This window comes from Physeter macrocephalus, chromosome 9 (genome assembly GCF_002837175.3).
Source record: "Physeter macrocephalus isolate SW-GA chromosome 9, ASM283717v5, whole genome shotgun sequence".
Lineage (NCBI taxonomy): Eukaryota > Metazoa > Chordata > Mammalia > Artiodactyla > Physeteridae > Physeter > Physeter macrocephalus.
The window spans coordinates 57,630,621-57,645,968 of record NC_041222.1 but is presented as its reverse complement, the minus strand read 5'-3'; positions in this window follow the sequence as shown (position 1 = coordinate 57,645,968).

Here is a 15,348-nt window from a genome sequence, read left to right as displayed (position 1 = left end):
GAGGATCCCACGTGCCGCGGAGCGGCTGGGCCCGTGAGCCATGGCCGCTGGGCCTGCACGTCCGGAGCCTGTGCTCCGCAACGGGAGAGGCCACAGCAGGGGGAGGCCTGCATACCACAAAAAAAAAAAACAAAAAAAAAAACCCAATCAAAAATGTGCAGAAGATCTAAATAAACATTTCTCCAAAGAATACATACAGATGGCCAAAAAGCACATGAACGCTCAACATCACTAATTATTAGAGAAATGCAAATCAAAACTACAATGAGATATCACCTCACACCAGCCAGAATGGCTATCAGCAAAAAATCTACAAATAATAAATGCTGGAGAGGGTGTGGAGAAAAGGGAATCCTCCTATACTGTTGGTGGGAATGTAAATTGGTACAACCCTTATGGAGAACAGTATGGAGGTTCCTTAAAAAACTAAAAATAGAGTTGCCATATGATCCAGCAATCCCACTCCTGGGCATATATCCGGAGAAAACCATAATTTGAAAAGATACATGCACCCCAATGTTCACTGCAGTGCTGCTTACAATAGCCAAGACATGGAAACAACCTAAATGTCCATCAACAGAGGAGTGGATAAAGAAGATGTGGTACATATATACAATGGAATATTACTCAGCCATAAAAAAGAACGAAATAATGCCATTTGCAGCAAGATGGATGGACCTAGAGATTGTCATACTGAGTGAACTAAGTTAGACAGAGAAAGACAAATATCATATGATATCACTTATATGTGTAAGCTAAAAAAAGGTACAAATGAACTTATTTACAAAACAGAAATAGAGTCACAGATATAGAAAACAAACCTATGGTTACAAGGGGGGAAGGGGAGGGAGGGATAAATTGGAAGATTGGGATTGACATATACATACTACTATATATAAAATAGATAACTAATAAGGACCTACTGTATAGCACAGGGAACTCTACCCAATACTCTGTAGTGACTTACATGGGAAAAGAATCTAAAAAAGAGTGGATATATGTATAGGTATAACTGATTCACTTTGCTGTACACCTGAAACTAACACAACATTGTAAATCAACTATACTCCAATAAAAATTAAAAAAACAAAAAAACCCCACCAGAATGGGAATGAGATGGCTTTGTAAACTCCGAAATTCTCAACTGGGCAGAAATTCCAGTTCCTCTTCCATTTTTTACCCATCTCTTTGTTGGCTTTTCTTAAGCTTTAACTGCTCCAGGAAATATTCCCCGACTAGAGCAAAGCCATGTCCTCCTTAAGCTCCCTTGGTACTTTGAACCTACTTCTAGAGAACTTACAAAGTGTGTGCCTCCAGAGGCAGATTAACATTAATACCAAGAAGCTAATAAGATTTAAACTTTTGGGTCTCTCACTTGCTCAGGCTGCTGTGGGTGCTGGGAGTTACTGGGAGTTATAGGGTGTTTCTAAGTGGGGAGGGGAAGCCAGGTTGCAATCAGGGAGCATTTCTGGTAAATTGCCTAAAGAGATGTTAGAAGAAATAGAACTGAATCTGTAAGCCTCAGGTGTTTAAAATGATTTACTTTCTCATTCTAAATAAATACGCATTTTCATACCTAATTTTGTACCCCCAAATGCTCTTTTGCTTAAAGAGGGATCCCCAGTCTTTACAAGTTTCAGGTCCACCAGATATGGATCTGCTGTGTATGTGCCGTTTTTATTACCAGTCACTAGTAAGTAAATTGTCCCAATCCAAGACCCTTATCTTAGCCATCTTTACATCTACAGATCCAGCATGGTGCCTTACCCATACTAAACTACAATAAATGTTTGCTGAATGAATAAATGTGGAGGAGCAAATTATGAATTAAGAAAAACCCAGAGTTTGGGAGAGGCAGTATGGTCGTGGGTCCTAAGATGCATGACAGGATGTTCATGATCACATGAACAGCTCTGTGATGGGGAAGAGTGATCAGAAGAGCAAAAATTTCCAGGGTTTTCAATTTTGTCTGGGGAAGCTAGACTTGGTAGATATGGCAGTTTTCATTTTTAAAAAATATCTGAATACAGCAGATATCAAAAATCATTCATAAGACCCTCCCTCTGCTGGCTGCAAAATGCACTAAAAATTCATAGAAAGGAGACTACAGTAGAGCTAGGCTCTCTGGTATAAAATTTTATATTCTTCCATTCAAGATCAGGTGAGAGATACTTGCTGTAATAATTTTATGTGATAAGAGCCTTGCTCAAGTTTTCTGTTTAAGGAAGCAGGACAAAGGTCAGGTGTTTTTAGTTCTATTTTATACTACAGGAATCTGAAAGCTGGGGTCTATCCATTTTATGGGGTACAAAAAGCAGATAAAATTTCACTAAAACCTGTTTTCTGCTTTTATAAAATCCTCCAGTTTTAGTTTATATAATTGAGCATCTCGATTCTTGTCTTCTAATTTTGTTTTGTTTTGTTTTGTGGTACGCGGGCCTCTCACTGCTGTGGCCTCTCCCGTTGTGGAGCACAGGCTCCGGACGCGCAGGCTCAGCGGCCATGGCTCGTGGGCCCAGCCGCTCCGCAGCGCCACCAGGGAAGCCCTGTTTTGTTTTTATGTAGATTTTTTAAATGACCAGGAAGATAAAGTGAGAACCACTGAGAAACATTAAGTTTGACTTGACTGTAGGTTAAACTCATTTCAGGTCTAGGTATTACCCGAGTTAGAAACAAAACTTTGTCGAAGACAACAGAATAAAAGAAGAGTAGAAAAAAATTAGCCTAAATATATATTCTTCATTGCCGCATCAACTTTTCACTGTTCATAGTTAATTAACTAATAAATAAATGTCTCTAAGTGAATCCTTGTTGGCTCTGGAGTGAAAAGTAGCCTGTAGATTTAGAGTCTGGTTACTCAAAAAGTGCATGATAATGTTATTTTTATTTTATTTTAGGTGAAAAAAAAAGGGAATGAAGAAAATCATAGAGGGTGGAAGTTTGGGAAAGTAGGAGGAGAAAAGATTAATCCTCTCCTCTTCTCTGCCGTGAGAAAAAAAATAAAATTTCTAGAGCCTAAATAGAGAAAACACTGTTATTACCAAATTCTGAGAGTGGTGTGGTCTTCTCCCAGATCGTTTTGGATTTAATATATGGTGGCACTGAGGCACCATGGCTCAGTATAGAGAGTGCAGTGGCCAAGGACTCTGGCACTATGCTTCATTTCCTGTCTCATCACTAGCTGAGTGATTTGAAGCATATTACCTCTTAAATTTGTTAGCATTCACCTCTAAACAACAGAAAATCCTAAACTAACAGTGGTTTAAACAAGATAGAGATTTATTTATTTATTTTTAACATACAGGAAATTCAGACATAGGCAGTAGAGAGCTGATATGGTGGCTACATGGTGATCAAGGACCTAGTTTCTCTGTATTTTGCTAGATCAAGATTCTGATTGTGTATCCTCATAGTACAAGAGAGTCACTTGAATTCCAGCCGTTACATCTACATCCCAGCAAATTGAAATAAAAAGGCAAAGGTAAAGGCCAACTAATCTTTGAAGTAAGTTTCAAGGAGTAGCCATACAATGCTTATGTTTACATATCATTGGCTCTTTTTTAAGGTTGTCACAGTTGGAAAAAAAAGAGTCTGAGAAATGTAAATCTCTGTTTTGGTTACTTATGTCCAGCTAAAAATTGGATTTTCTATTGCTGAGGAAGAAGAGAAGAATGGATATAGCAGTGGTAACCTCATCCTCTACCATACACTTTTAAGCTTCAGTTTCCTTTTCTGTAAAGTGAGAATCAAAACAGTATCTACCATGTAAGCTTTTAAATAAAGAATGGATAAACAACAAGGTCCTACTGTATAGCACAGAGAATTATATTCGATATCCTATGATAAACCATATGGAAAAAAATTTAAAGAATGTATATATATATGTATAACTGAATCACTTTGCTGTACAGCAATTAACACAACATTGTGAATCAACTATACTTCCACTAAAAAATACTGAAAACAGTATCTACCAGATAAGATAAATCAGATAATATAAGTAAAGTGTCTGGTACATTGTGCATGCTCAACACGTTATTATTTAATCTGTTGTAATTTTGCTCTTTGTTAAAGCTGTCAAATTGAGACCAAATTGTTATCTAGGAGGATAATTCCATATATGTGTGTATGTATATATATATCAGTCAGGATTCTTAGCTGCAGGCAACAGAAACCATTTCTTTCTTTTTTTCTTTTTCATTTTTTGGCTGCGCCGCGTGACATGCAGGATCTTAGTTCCCTGACCAGGGATTGAACCCACGCCCCTTAGAGTGGAAACGTGGAGTCTTAACCAGTGGACCACCAGGGAAGCACCCCAACAGAAACCATTTTTTGCTAACTGAGGCAGAAAAGGAATTAATTAAAAGGCTATTAGAAGGCTATCTTGCTTGTTTTCCAGAGGGCTCATAGAACCAACGTAGAGACTTCACAACCAGAAATAATGTCCATTATCATGCCACAATGTGGGTCCCACTGTACAGACTCTGCAGTTCATGTTGCCAGTGCTAGTGACACTACTGGACACTGACCACCTTCACTAGGACTGTTTCTCTAGCTGCTTTTGGAAATGGCTTGTAGCAGTTCCACTGAAGGATGCTTGTAGCATCCTTCCACTGCAGGATACCTGCTGGTTCACATACAAGCCTTGAATTCAGCACCTGAGTTGGGCTCCTGTGATTGGTGGACCCTAGGTCATAACTTGCATTCTAGCTACAAAGGAGGCTGTGGAAGAAAGTCTGGCATTTTCAGCTTTTCAAAAGGGAGGTAAACTTTGCCTTAGGTGGGAGTTCTCTCACCACACAGTTTTAGATGCTGGGTGGCTAAAAACAATGACAGATGATTTCTAAACAGCAGAACTTCTTTACAGAACTGAGAATACATTTTTGTGTGTGCTCTGTAGTTTGTCATTCACAGAAGTGGGTGGTGGTGAGAAAAGGACATTTATTAAGCACATACTATAGGCACTTAGCTAGCTGTTTAGTATTTCGTTATGACTGAGAAATCATCCCTGTCTTCTAGAGCTCAGAGTCTAGCAGCTGAGGCAAAACTTACATAGGCGATTTTAAAAATGCTTCTGTATTATAGTTTCAAATGGTAAAAAATAGCTATATAGTCTACCCTCATTATTTGTGGATTCAGTATTTTGAATTCACCAACTTGCTAAAATTTATTTGTAACCCCCAAGTCAATACTTGTGGCACTTTCAAGGTCTTTCCTATGCTCCTCTGAACCAGCATATTGTGCTGGTTCCCTTACTAATGAATTAAATAGATTTTTAGTGTGTGCTCATGATATGTATTAGAGTCATGTTTTAGCTTTCTGGCATTCTAAAATTATAATTTATAGAACTTTAACATTTTATGTTCTAAATTATAATGTACAAAGCAGTAGAAAATTTGAGTCATCCAATGCTCACGTTCCCAACTGAGGTTAAATGAGGCAATACTCTGCTTTCTCATTTCACTGTCATGCTGAAAACCAGGGTCCTTTTTGTAGTCTATTTAGTGCCATTTTTTTTTCCATTTTTGTGCTTTTTGTTGTTTGTTGGTGAATCTGTTGCTTAAACTGGCCCTCAAGCACAGTGCTGATGTGTCTAAGTGTATAGATAAGCTTTGCTCAGGCATAAGTTATAGTGCTGTTGTCTGTGAATTCAAGGTTAGTGAGTCAACAATATATATTATATAAATGTCTTTAAACAGAAACACACATAAAACAAGGGTACGTACACTGATCAGCTGACAAAAATGTTGTGACCAGAAGCTTGCAGGAAACTAACCCTGTATGTCCCCTATTAGCAAGGGCTCAGTATTTGCTAATTCAGTATTTGCGGCAACTTTATAGAACATTATTACCATTAACAATGAGAATAAACTGTATTATTTTCCACCTAATTTTAAAAGTGATGCAAGTCCATTGTAAAGTAATGTAAACAGTAAAGGAATGTATTTAGAAGAAAGTGAAAAACACTCTACCCATCTCTCACAGAAAAACGTTGTTGAACCCAGGTCTGTTTTTCCTGATGCGCAGCAAGCCGAACGCTGAGATGCCGACGTTTGCCGCAGAGAAAGGGTTTATTCTCCAGGCAACCAGGCGACGAGACAGAACAATTCTCAGAGCCATCTCTCCTAAGGCAAGGGGCTCGGGGTATTTTTGGGATAGAGAAGCAGGGATGTCTGAGGCGTGGGGAGCCTGCGGAAAAGTGATTGGAAATAAAAAGTTCCGGTAATTGTCGTTCTGCGCAGGCGTAGCGGCTACAGGCTTCCTCACTGGACCCGTGATCAGAAAATGGTGCGTTCGCCCTTTCTGAGGGAGAAGTTTTTGGCCCTCTGATATCAAAAGATCACTGGTATACACCTAGTTGGAGGGTCGGTGGTCCTAACCATTCTTAACTGGCTTGAGCTTGAACTGGACACAGCTGACTCCAAATTCCTAAAAAAAGAAAAAAACAACAAAAAAAAACAACTCAGGCAAACACCTTATAGTCTAGGCTACATGCTGCTTGGAGGACATGAAAGTTTTTGTAGCAACAGTTAAAGCAAGCGTGATCAGTGAAGGCAGGTTCCAGATTTAATGGGTCTAACTGATGATTACCCTCGGTTTCAAAACCACTAACGTGAACTATCTTGGTAAAAATTATTTCAAATATTTCTTTCTTTTTCATATACATGTACACATTTCATATACATGTACACATTCATATAAATGGAATGATATGATCGTGGTTCTAAGATTTCTTCATTCAACATTTGAATTATCATTTTAGAATTTTCAGAAAGCTAAAAACATGACTCTAATACAAACATACTGTGAGCACATGTTTAAAAACGTATTTAATTCATTAATAATGAAACCAGTAGGATCGTAACACTGGTTCAAAAGGAACATAGGAGAAACATATGTATCTATAGTCATTGAAAGAAAGAATATAAAATGAGGTTGATAAGCAGATGCAAAACTGGTTAATGTAATTCAGGGCAATAAAACTTTGGGGAAAACTTTTCTGCTGGACAGAAATTGTTTGCAATTATCAGTCATTTACAAGCAGATATCTAACTGGGACCAGCCATTAGTAAATTGGGTCAAAGAAAAATTACAGACAGCCTTATGCTCTTTAGGCAGGATTATGAAACATGGCTCTAGTAAGTAAAATATTAAATAAGAAAAATTATAACGCATTAAATATCAACCCTAAGCTCCCTAAATTTCCTAAAATATAATCAAAACTCTGTTAAACAGTTTTGCTAGGATAAAAAAATGCTCCGTGTCACCAAACAACTAGTATGGTTATAAACAATATTGGTTTTGCAGGCAGTCGTGTCTCTACATCAGCACCATCTTTGAGGCAGAAACCTGGTGCTGACACTCAGTACACTTTTGAAAACCGTTTAGGTGAGATTCTAGCATTCTACCAATTGTTTTTGGACTATAACCTAAGAATTTTCCTGAAAAGTATTTTGGGAATGTTAATATAATTTTTTTCTTACGTAAATGTTGGCTGAAAAACGTCTTGAGTATATATTCTAGGACGTTTGGGTATTTAAAACGAAGAGGCAGTCTACCAGAAAAACGGCAGAGACGTTTTTTGCAGCGTATCTCTTTAGTGTATTCTGAAAATTCTTCTGTCCGCTCCAGTGTTCGCCAACAGACAGTTTCTCTCCCTGGAGGCAAACAGTGTTATCTGTTTGAAGACCCAAAGGCCTAAAAATAAAACAAAGTGTGCCAAGGACCCTCACCTTCACCCTTACAGGCAAGGCAGGGACTAGGCCATCTGTTGTAGCACATGCAAAGAGAGTGAGTTCCCAAACTTGCTTTGTGAGCTTGGATTATTATCCACTTCAAGGTGATGCAAGAGAATGCTAAGAATTCCTGAGAGGTCATTGGAATAATAAGAGTAAAGCTGATTCTAGGAGAGAGAACTGTGGTGTCCTCTGCAAGTTCTCCTTCTACCCCACTCTGGGGGAAGAGGAGAGTGGGAAGGGGGCTGTTCCTTCCCTTCTATTCAAGCAAAGGAGCTTTCTATAACACCACTCAGAAAACTTGATAGGCATCCACCAGAGCTTTAGGGATTGGTGTCTGCCTACGCTGGGGAGGTGTATGTAAAGCCTGGTTGGGGACTTAGCCGGAAGGAAGGGCTTCCTTAGAGGCAAGCTGCACGTCCTCTGATGTTGGGGACAAGTGTGTGTTTCTTGTACACCATTAGATGAGATGCTCACAGATAGAGCTGACTGTACGTTATCTTTAACAGGATCTTCAGATGTTCTCCCGGAACACATGGTGGGAGTGAAGGGTCGCCCCCTTGCCAAAGAAGCATTTTTCTCTGGGAAGCACTGGGGATGAGGGAGGCTAAAATCCATATCTGCAGAAATCTCCAAACAACCCTCAAAAGTCCTTTGTGACAGAAAGAATCAATGTTTGTCATCTGTCCCACAAAGAGGGCACCAGTAGCAGTCAAGTGAGGGCTCTTGTGCCCTTTATCTCTGTCATTCCAACCTTGGAGGGTCACCACATTTAACATTTTTATTTATTTTTATTTTGACTTGAAACGTACTTGACATAAAACATTGTGTAAACTTTAACATTGTGTACAACAGGTTAATTTGATACATTTATATATTGCAATATGATTGCCATTGTAGCAATTGATAATTAGCACCTTTATCATGTTACATAATTGTCACTTCTTTTTAGTGGTTGTAATAATTAATTAGTTCTAGTCTCTTAGCAAGTCTGATGATTATAATATAGTATGGTTGTCCATATTCATTATACTGTGCATTAGATCTCTGGGGCCTACTACTCATTACAAGTATGTACCCTCCAACATCTCTGTCCTATGAGGATCCCAAAATTGTAGCTAGTGATGGAGGTGAGGAGGAAGAGTGAGAAAGAGGAAAGAAACAGTCTGTCTTCTCTTTTCCCTCTACAGAAGCTTGAAATGGAGTGGGGGGAATTTTAAATGGAATGATATTTGGGTTTTTATGATTATTAGGCTGGGCTAGACTCTAGAATATCCCCGAGTGAAGTCAAAAGCTATGGCACCTACCTAAGATTCTACCCAGGAGCAGAAAATAGCATGACCAGAAGGGACAGTGGGAAAGAGAATTAAATTGCTTCCTGATCATATCTTCTTATTTCCTGCTTGTTTGATATATCAGTCAGGGCTATGGATCAGTACACCCCACTCTGCTGGCCAGTGCCACATTCAGCAGGCAGGAGAAGCGGACACTGGGTGAAGTCTGCTGCTCTTTCTTTCTCTATCTGAGGGGCAGGCATCCAAATTCTTGGTTTCCCACCAGGAAATAGGTCTGGGGCTGGTATTGGAGGGGACTCAGAATAGAAGAGAACAAAGCTCTAGAACCTGAAGAAAGTGAGAAGAATAAGAGAGGCTGGTTAGTTGAAACCAGTGTCAGTAAGGGAAGCTTCAATTTCTGAAGTTCCTTCTTGTTGGCATCGGTACCTCTGCCTGTCCTGGTGTCCAGGTCACATTTATGGGTCCTTTCTACCTGTCTCTGGATCCATTAGGCATCCAGCAGCTGGCATCCGGCATCTGGCATCTGGGAGGCAGCACAGTGCAGCAAAAAGAGCTCTCTACCCATTCATATAGTACTCGTTGCAGTGCAAATTGGCACAGTCTTTCTGGAGGGAAAGACTTGCAGTGTTTATACCTGTGTAAGAGTTAGGATTAGATTCAACTTCAAATAACTCAAGACCCAAAATAACTGTGATTTTTAACAAGATGGAAGTTTATTTCTCTCTCATGTAAAATTCCAAGTGTATGTGATCCAGAGCTGGTACTTGCTGGATCTCCAAGAAGCATTCAGGTTTCTTCCAGCTCAATCATGAACCAAGATGAGAGAATCCATGTTCTAGACAGCAGGATGGAGTGTATCCAGTGAAGGATGTGCCCAATGAAGACAAAGGGCAAAGGTCACAGAATACCTCTGTCTAAGGAAGGGTCCTAGAAGCTGCTACGTAAGAGTTTTGCTCAAACCTCATTGAGGAGACCTCAATCCCATGGCCACACCCAGCTGCAAGGGACACTGGAAAAGGCAGTCGATTCCAGATGAGGAAGTATCTGGCTAAAAATTTTGGAAGATGTGTGAAAGGATATTGGAGAACAATGAATACTGCTTTGTGCCTGTTTATTTCACTTAATAATATACGTTGGAGATGATTCAATATCAGCCCTTAAAGGGGTTCCTCATTTTTATGTATTTTATTTTTTAAGGCTGACGAATACTCCATTACTTGGAAGTATCACAAGGTATTTAGCCAATTCTCTGCTGATGGATAGTTAGATAGATGTCAAGCTTATACTATTACATATATTGCCACAGTGAGTAACCTTGTGCATTAGCAGTTTTACATATATGTGAGTATATCTATAGGATAAATTTCCAGCTGTGGGGTTTTAAACTCTGGATCGTCATTGCCAAACTTTTCAAGGAAGATGTGCTAATTTTCCTATTCCCACCTACAATGCTTGAAAGGAGATTACTTAAATAGCTAGGAAGCAGCTAGGAAGACAGCTTTGGAATCAAATACACCGGAGTTTGAGCTGGATTCTTTTAGATTCTCTGAACAGTATTGACTGATTATTTTTTAAATCAGTTAATTTGGAGAATCACAAACAATAAACACTCTGTCCCCTAGTGTGAGTAGCTGCTGAGATTTCAGTTCAGTTCTTTTAACCTTATCTGGGCTGCTTGGAGTTGGCCTCACAGGTGTATGGGTCATGGGTCAGCCAGAGATTTGGACAGGAGTTTACAGTCCCAGGAGTTAAACCCCATCCCCCCTTCCCTTTCCTGGTTATCTCCTCTCAATTTCCAGCTGCTGTGTTTGCCCTGAACTCTGTCCTCAGGTTCTTTGAACCAATTAAATCACACAGGCTCTCCTCAGGCTAATGCCATAAAAAGCAAGTAAGCCACAGAGTAAGTTCTTTCTCAAGTATGAGACCCCAGCAAGCCTTCAGAATCTACCTTTTTTGGGTCTCTCTTCAGTGCCTTCAGGTAGGTTTTTTGTGGTTGAAGGTTGTTACCTGCAGGAGGTACTTCTCTGGACTTGTGTCGGCATTCTTCACAGTTTGACATTTTTGATTTTTATAGATCCCTAATGCATGAAGTGCAGATTTTGAGTTCACCAAGTGTCTATGTCTCCAAAGGATTTGGAATTGTCTGATAATGACAAAATAAACAGCCGGCAGTGTCGGGGGTGGGTTGTGGGGTGTGGGTGAGTGGTAGGTGGGCTCACCAGTTTCTGGGGTATGTTTGTTTTACTGACGCAGATTTGGGGGTATTTAAGCCTTTCCTAGCCTCTCCAAAAAACAGCCTTCTGGCCACAGTTATATCCTTTATAAAGGATATAAACAGAAAAGGGCCTTAACATGTGGTTGATCCCCACTCAGTAATGACTTTGGGCAGGTCATCTAACATCTCAGAGCCTCAGTTTTCTCATCCATTAAGATGTAAGCCCTGCCCACCTCACGGTGAAGGTGCTTACGAGGCAATAAAACAGTTCAGATGTGCAGAAATAATACTATGCTGCCTCTGAGCCCAGACATAACTGCTGAGCAGTGTCAGAGGCTCTCAAACTGTACCCGAGGCCCATCACCCTGGAGCCTACTTTTCAATGTTTATATATGTTTCTAGAAATCAATGGGAAATTCCAAGTCAGCTAGAAACATCAAAAAGCCGTGAAAATATATAGATAGTATAAAGTATAGAGAATAGTATAAATTATTTCCCTTTAAAAATCTCCCCCCCCCCCAGCATATTAGCTAGTATGGCATTTTGGGGGAAATTACTTGAGATACCTGGTAACTTGGGAACATGTAAAATCACCTCTGTGGCTGCTTCCAGTCACCACATTCCACTCTCTGTCGTAACTGTGAGTCAAGGAGAGCTTCCTTCACTCCAACTAAATCCCAGGGTTGTAGTCTTGTGGATATGGAAAGTCATGTACTTTTATCCCTCATTCTATTTTTGACACCCACAAAAGAAGCTGAAAGAATTGAAGTGGATTGTTCAAAGATCACAAATCAGGGTCTCAAGGAGCTAAGAGAGGAGGCTTAATTACTGATGGTCTAGTATCTGCATGGGAATCAGGCTCACTTGGAGCGGTGAGGACCTACTTCTTTTTCACATCGGTCAATTGAACAAAAGGAAAAATTGATGAAAATGAAATGAATGTGGTTTTATTGAATCACATGAAAATAAAGCTATATTTTCACCACTTAGATTGTTTTCCTCATTGTTGAAAGAATATCAAGGAGAAAATGGTCGCAGCATTTTGTTTAGATGGAATGTTAATGTCAGTCTTTGTGTGCTAAGTAGCAGCACAAAAGCACTTTTCTAGTTTTTCATCTTGATCCCTTAGAGGGTGGGCTATATCTGCCAGGTAGGCTGCTTGTGTCCGGGGAGCTCAAGTTGCTCACCACGGTTTAGAGCAGCGATTCTTAAGGCCTGGTTCTTGAATTAGCAGGAGCAGCTGCAGCAACAAGTGGACCCCACCCCAGACATGTCTAATCAGAAACTCTGGGGATTGGAGCCAGCAATCTGTGTTTCAGCAAGCCCTCTGAGTGATTCTGATGCATGCTCAAGTTTGAGAACCATTGCTTTAGAGACACGTAGAGCTACATTGTAGTGCTGAGTCAAAACTGATTTTAGAATACAGACGTTACTATGTGTAGGTCTTAGGGAGGAGGTTTGTATCTGACTCTTCTTGGTGAGTGTAGTAATTGCCTAATATAAATCCAAAATGCTCAGTCAGAAGTGTTGTAAGTACCAGGCCTATAAGTGGCTATGAGAATAGAATTGCCAAAGATGGCCAAAGATAATCATTGGTTTACTAAAACTGTGCATGAAATACAATTTTTTTATCATAAAAAAGATGCTAGTATTATTCAGAATGTGAAGAATATTTGGATTGTAGGACAATAATGGATTCTAGCAATGTAAGGGGAAACATGCCAGAAAAGAAGGCACAACAGAACCCCGAGAAAGAGGACTTGAAGGAGGTTTCTTCAGGAAAGAAGGTGTGCATGGGCTGCAAAACTGCTCTAAGTAGGCTACTCCAATCCAACACTGGGTTAGAAGTTCCAAATGCTTCAGCTGAAATCAGTGGGAAGGCATATGGGAAGCCAGAACATGTAATAACACTTTGAATTAGATACTTACACATATACATTAAGATTGTTTGCATCTAACAGAAAATTCAGTATAATGGTGACTTAAACAAGATATTAATGGAAATTGATATAATTAATAGTAATTGAGAATAATAGAAATTTGGAGGTTGCTGGTCAAGTACTTGTATGGCAGCTCCACAGTCATCAGGAATCTGGGCTCTTTCTGTCTTTTTGTCCCACTATTCTAGTTTATGGCTTTCATTCCCAAGGTATTACTTCATGGTCCAAAAGGGCAGCAGGAGCTCCAACCATCATGTCTGTTCCAGGCTGTTGGAAGGAGGAGAGGTAGAAGGGCAAAAGTGATACATGCCTTTGTTCAGTCCTTTCCCTTTAAATAGCCTTCCTGGAAGTCAAATATAATATATTTCATTGACTGGAATTTAGTTACATTGGCTATTCCTAGTTGTAAAGGAGTTCTTGAAAATGCCATCTTTTAGCTGGACACCATGCTGCCTTATATAAAATCAGGTTCCCTTACCAATAGAATGAGGGGTGAACAAACAGCAGGTGGCAAAGAGCACCTCTGTCACAGATTCCTTATTTATTCTTGTTTTTAAATCCTCAATGCTGCACTCTGAGGTTTCATATTGCCGCAGTTAGTCTCTGTTCTGTTTTTCTCTTCTGTGGGTCTCTCCTCATCTGAAAAAAATGAGATTAATCTAATTTAAAGAGATATAGTGAAAATAAATAGGAAGGTGATTGGAAAGATTATAGGTATATGTGTGTGTGAAAAAGTGAACAACTGATAAACAGGGAAAAATGAGTGTTTACCCAGCTCCAAATGCCTAGAGCAGGGATATTCTTAAGGGAGAATTTCAGCCTCCACTAAATGATGAGGTTTTTTCCCCTAGCATTTAAGCCTCTCTCAGGGACCTGAATTAATCTCCTTTAGGTCACTGAGGGACCTCTAAGTACTTAGCGCTTGTATAATTTTGAAAAAAATGAGTAGGCATTAAAGATAGTCATCATGCCTGCCACATCACCCTATGAAAAGCATTATTTACTTTTCAGATTTCATGTAATTTGCATTCTTTAATCTCCCTCATTATTACTGGTTTTCTCTGTTTTTTAAAAAATCATGATGCTAAAGCATTGGCATTTCAAGGTCTAAACAAAATGCTCTGGGTGCTATGAACATATATACTTTCATTCATTCACTCAATAACCATTTATGACATATCCATTTAGTGCTGGGCACTGGGGTTTTGCTGTATACACAGAACACAAGGTCCCTTCCCTCATGGAGCTTACACTACAGTGTATGTGAGGGTGTTGTTGAGGGAGATAGACCATAAGCAAGTAAATAGATAAATGAACAAGATATTTTCAGATAGTGATAAATGCTAAGAGGTAGCAGGAAGACACGGTAGTAGGTGATGAAGAGGGAGGGGTAATTTAGAAGGGGAAGTTCCCATGTTGAGCTAAGATATGAATGTGAGACAAAGCCACTGACAGATACATGACTTACAAGGATACAAGCACCTGAAACTTTTAATTTCTAAGTGCAAAATCATTCTCTCTCCTACAACACAAATGATGAAGAGGCAATTTTTATTTGAATCAAGTATCAACAAAAAAAACTTTACATCTGCTAAGGGTAACAGGTTTAGGAATACTAAAGATTAGATTGTCTGCAATATTAGATTTAATCTGAAACCTAAACAGCTCCCAGTAGATGTATCTTCAAAATGAGAAAAATTCAGACACTGCTTTTGCTGAACCCCTATGCTAGGTTTTTTGGGGAAATGGAATACTTGATTAATCTCACTTGACTGGTAGAGTACATCATTATCAGCAAACTGGCAAGGGGAATTCTGTTACAAAAATGAATTCATTCTAATTATTCTTTGAAAAAAGCTGTTTTATATTTGTGATTCATAATCTTGTAGAATCACACATGTGCGAGAAGGGTAAGTTGGCATCTGCCATGAGCACAGCAAATTTGATCAGATGTTCCAGTGGCTAGAACACACTTATTCATTCAGTGTTCATAATTGGCTCCCTCAGAAACAGGAATGGTACTTATCTAGTGAGGTGAATTTAAAGTATACTGGGTGGCACCTCCTAGAGAAATGGAAATAAAAACAAAAAATAAACAAATGGGAGCTAATGAAACTTAAAAGCTTTTGCACAGCAAAGGAAACCATAAACAAGACGAAAAG